Source organism: Protopterus annectens, chromosome 12.part0 (genome assembly GCF_019279795.1).
Source record: "Protopterus annectens isolate FY-2018-M chromosome 12.part0, PAN1.0, whole genome shotgun sequence".
Classification (NCBI taxonomy): domain Eukaryota; kingdom Metazoa; phylum Chordata; order Ceratodontiformes; family Protopteridae; genus Protopterus; species Protopterus annectens.
The window spans coordinates 350,562,563-350,568,140 of NC_056746.1; positions in this window are offsets into that span (position 1 = coordinate 350,562,563).

The window sequence follows — 5,578 nt, forward strand, 5'->3', positions numbered from 1 at the left end:
ACCAACAGTGCAGTTTAGCTGTAAAATGGGTAAAATCATTGTGTTCGCTGCCTACAGACTTCCCATGCATCTAGTAATCGCATCAATCCAAATACATAAAGTACCCTTTTCTCTCCTCGTAAATGTAACCTTCCACTTTCTTCCTGTAAAGGTCCCATAAATTCACAGTGAATTTCCAACCCCCTTGACACCACTTTGAAGTAATTCAACTCTAAGAGCTTTTTTAACAAAACATTTTTACCCTGTCTTAGCCACTGGGATTCTAAACTGACAGCAATGTCAACCACTCCTACCTATTTCCCTTTTCACACAGCAAGGGCAGTCCTTCAGTCACTAAAAATTTGTTACTCTTGTAGAGCCTAATTCTTGTTTGCTGACAAAATCACTCCTCATTTTCTAGCACCTTTGCAGCTTCACATTGCTAATGCACAATATCTATTCCTTCCTAATTTAATGTGGATTGCTTCCTTTAAATGCATTTCATGTGAAGCTACAAAATGTGCTTTATCATCGTTAATAAAAGTAGAATGCCTGTCCTATCTGGGCTCGTTAATCTTTGAACATTCCAAATAATAAACATTATGGCCACATAACTGTCTTTATTCACTTACTCATTTTTACTTCTATCTCTAATCAACCTCTTTAATAAAAATTAATCTTTTTGTTTCTATCAAAATTGGAATGTTGATGAATAACTTGTTTTCTAGTAGTCTAGTATCATCTTGCTTTTTCCTTATTCTTGTTTATACATCCATCTCTCATTGTGTTAGCCAACCATATTTTATTACTCCTTACAGTATATCCCTTGGAAGTCTGTTTCCTTTTAATTAATTCCTTAGAATTTGAAAAGAACAAACAACCATATATGAACACACACAAACTATGTAAATAAATAAAACAGTAGATTGCTAGGTGCGAGTGAATTACTCCAATTTAGATTTCAAACCAGTCATCTTTTTTTCAGATAATATTGCAGTTCAGTTAGCCCCTTTTGTTTTACCTATTAAAAGAACAAACTTGAACAACATAAAAAAACCCATGTCCCTTACCAGCTTAAAGCTTATGCAATTTCAGAATCCATTGATCTCCAGGGGAGGAATCATTTAACAATCCATTTAAAGCTTCATCCGAATCACTTCCTATCTTTTCCAACAGTCTGTAAACCTCCTGTGCATTCATAAAAGTTTTTTTACCTTCAGACAATGTTTAATTTCAGAGAGGCAGAATACAAAAGTCTATATTTTATGCCATTCAGTTTACATATTCATTTCACTGGAATGAAAGCTGATCTTCATATTATCTTGGTGTATGCAACCCTTGTTCCTGAACATTCCAGATGTTCTTCATCCCACATTGCTGCAGTCCTAACACTTGGGTAGTCTGCTGTCCCAGTCGGCCCGAATACCAAAGTATAAGGCTGACGTCGGTCAAGGCGCATTTGTCTGACATCAGGACGTCAGGGTACAAATGCGCATGACCGACGTCATATCCTCAGTCTTTTTGCCGCATGGTCCGATGCAGAAGCAGTATTGGCGAGTGCAGGTTGGCGTTCTGAAATTTTCTGAAGTCGGAGTTTCAGACCGAATCAAAGTTGGCTAAGTACCCGTTGGAATATTTTTTTTTTTCTTGCCTCAGTATTTAACCGGATGTCAGAAAAGTGACTAACTGTATTTCTTGTGGGAAACAGATACCTCATAGGGATTACCGAACATTGTGTATCCGTTGTGTAGAGCCTGAGCACAACGTTGTTGCTTGTCGCTCTTGTGCTAGATGTAACAAGCGCACTATTAAGAGAAGATTAGATTGGCGCCAGGTTAGTTTTTGGGAGCGTTATGATTACAATATGCCGTCGGGATGCTCCGGCGCCAGCCGATCTAAAAGCGCAGGGACAAAGCAGCAATGCCTTGGTTGCAAGAACCGTCTGTCCCGGACGTCCGTTCTTTAGAGGGCTTCCGGTGGAGCGGTGGTTCTACCAGAAGTTCCTTTGGATTCTCAGGGAGAGACTTTACTGTTACAAGATGTGTCCTCTCAGGAGGTAGGCCAGGGTGAAGGGGCTTCTCAGGTAGCTGTTCTCCCCTCCTTCCTAAGGTGGTTAGGCCCTCCTTCTGTTTCCAAGGCTTCTTCTAGAGGCAGGCCAGGAGTTACTTCAGTGGGGGTCTCCCCTAGTTCTTCAGGGTCTCTGCCTAAGAAACATATGCTTAAAATGGCAGAAGATTTGATTACTATGATTAGAGGTTCTCTGCCCCCCCCTGATAAGAGGCCTAGGGTGGAACCTGAGCTTGAGAGTTTTGTGCAGTGTTGAGGCTTCTGAGTCTTGGCTGAAGACTGCAGGGGTATCCTCCTTATTCTGATTCTGATGTAGATGATTCTACTCCTTGGCTTCTCCTCCTGAGGATTTTTTTCTTTTCAGAGACTCTTCATTCCATGAGGGAGCATTTTAAATGGGAAGGTCAAGATTTCTCTGATTCCAGGAAAAGGCTTAGGGAATTTTTGTTTCTACCCCAGCATAGGCCTTTGGCTATACCTCCTGTTCTGGATGTGGTAGAAGATGTTTTTGCAGAGGCTTCCCTGAACCCTGATTCTTTTGCCTCCTGCCCCAGTTAAACCGGACAGGTATTATAGGGTGCCTGAAGCTCATAAGTATCTTTTTAAGAGTCCTAGGGCAGACCCAGAAACTGTTTCTCAGGGCCCTAAAGGTGTTAAGGCTTCTGTTGTTAAAAATCCTGTTCCTTCTGATAAAGAGGCTAGGAGCTTTGGATAGATGGGGAAAGAGAGTGTATACTACTTCCACTTTAGCCATGAGGGCTTTGAATTGCCAGTTTCACATGTTGAAATACCAAAATCTCCTTACACAATTGAAGTCTAAGGTAGATGCTCTGGCGGAAGGTATTGAGTGTAAAGAGTTGCAGGATTTAGTTCATGTTTCTGAACAGGTGGGTAAGCATTCCTTGCAATGTGGTTTTGATGCTGTACAGGCCCTCGTCTAGGGTGACTGCCACTGGGTCAGTTCTTCATGAGCACGCCTGGCTGAGGGATCAAATTTAGCTGAGCATGTAAAGACAAAGGATTTTAGATGCTCCTTTACAATCTGATGTGTTATTTGGTTAAGCCTGTGGGAAGCAGTGTTAAAGAAAATGGAGGACAAGGCTAAGTCTATACAGACTGTTAAAGATTTTTGCAGGTTCAGCCTCCGAAGTTTAGTAGAAATTGGCCTGCTAAGGTGGACATATCCTTCTTATGATTCTCAGTCTAGGGGTAGATCTAGGCGTGGTAGGAAGCAGAGCTCAAGGTTCTTTTAGGGCCTAGAACAGGGAGTTCACCTGCCCAGTCTTCTGGTGAGGGGCAGGGGTCAGTCCTTTAAGTGGCAGACCCAATGACCTGCCTTTTCAGCTGCCAGAGCCTTCTCCGTCTGGCAGCACTTTGGGAGAAGGCCATAATTTTCAAAGAAAATTGGAGGTATTACCCAAGACAGATGGGTATTGGATATCGTTCACCACGGTTACAGGTTTTATTTCCATACCTTGCCTCCTTTCAAAGGCATACCAGACATTCCTCCTATACAAAAGAAAAGAGGCTCACAGGCAAATTTCTCTGTTACTCCAGATAGGGGCCATTCAGCCGGTTCCTGTGCCTGAAGGGGCCTAGGATTTTTATTCTGCCTGTTCTAGTACCAAAAAAGGGGAACCGCGTGGAGACCAATTTTGGATTTGTCTATCCTCAGCACTTATCTGGACATTCCCAAGTTCAAAATGTTAACGTTACAACAGCTTTTACCTCTGCTGGGCAAGATCACTGGATGGTAACTTTAGATCTCAAGGAGGCTTACCTTCATGTGCCTATCAGACTCAGTTGCAGGAGTATCTGCGTTTTCGAGCTGGGAATTCCCATTATCAGTTCTCTGCATTGCCCTTTGGCTTATCTAATACTGCGCCAGAGTATTCACAAAGTTCTGGCTCAGTCATAGCTTTCTTCAGGCTAAAGGAATACAAATCTATCCTTACTTGGGCTGACTGCCTGATTCTGGCTTAAGAAAAGGTTTGGCTTCTTCAGCATCTGGAATATATGATAGCAGTGCTAAGGTGCATGGGGTATTCAGTGAGCGAAATAAAGTCCAGTCTAGTACCCTCTCAAGACATGTGCTTTCTGGGTGAGACTGAATACAGCAGCCAGATGGCCTTTTTAACCCGGACAAACAAAGAATCTTTTCCCTTTACTTTCATCAACTATCTCTTCAGTCGGGCTGACTGCAAGGACAGTCCTTCAAGCTTAGGGTTCATGGCATCTTATTCTGGGTGCTTCCCAATGCCAAACTGCATATGAGGAAGCTGCAATGGTATCTAAAAATGTATGGACACAGCACTGCCAGGATTTGGACACTGTCATTCCAATAATACCTTGCATTCAAAGGAATTTGTGGTGGGCTCAGGAATGTCACCTAAACAAGGGACTCTCTGTGACCCGGCCAGAGGCGAGGTCAGATTCTAACGACAGATGCCTCAGACATAGCTTGGGAGCTCATCTGAATGGAAAGTGGATACAAGACAAGTGGCCTGCCAGACTACAGCATCTACATATCAACATGAAGGAGATGTTAGCAGTCAGTTTGCATTAATGACTTTCAAGGAGTTACTTCTTCCAGGGCAGGTGTTGATTCTAACAGACAACACAACTGTCATGTGGTACATCAACAAGCAAGGGGGAGACACATTCTTATCCTCTGTGCAGGCAAGCAATGATTTTGTGGGAGACTAAGCTCAGCTTGCAGCTAAATCTTCGACTGCGGTTTCTGCCAGAGCACAGAACTCCTTAGCAGATGTGTTAAGCAGGCAAATCATGGATCCCCACGAAAGTGGAAACTGGATCTTCATGTATTTGAAAATTGACAGTGTCATGGGGAACTCCAGACATAGATCTGTTCGCTTCTCCACTAAACCACCAGCTGCCAAAGTTTGCGAAAAGGTTTCATCACACAGCTTGGAAAAGTGGATGCTCTTTCGTTCAGTTGGGAAAATCTTCATGTGTATGCCTTTCCACCTCCCTCTCCTCCCAAAGGTACTCCTAAAGGTCAGACAAGACAAGCCAAGGATGATTTTGATAGCTCCAGATTGGCCTCGGCAACACTGGTACCCATTACTGAGAGGAATCTGGTAAAGGAAGCCTCCATGGCCTTTACCTTTAATTCCACACCTTTTGTCTCAGAGGAATAACATCATTCCAAATGTCAAGCTTCACTCTCTTCATCTAACAGCCTGGCATATTCTGTTTTGAACCACAGCAGGTCTCAACTTCCTCAACAAGTTTTGAATGTGATTATGAAGCCAGAAGACCTAGTACCGCGTAAAGTGTATGCAGAAAAGTGGAAGAGATTTTTTATTTTGGAGTGCAGCAAAGTTTGGATGTTTCTGAGCCTAATTTGAGTGTGGCTCTTCAATATCTTACTGAGTTATTGGACAAAGGTTTGTCTTTCTCTTCCATTAAGATTCATGCTGCAGCAATTTCAGCTCACTATGATTGTGACCCACCATTGTTTTCTCATCCTTTGTTCAAACAATTTCTTAGAGGGCAAAGAATATAAGAC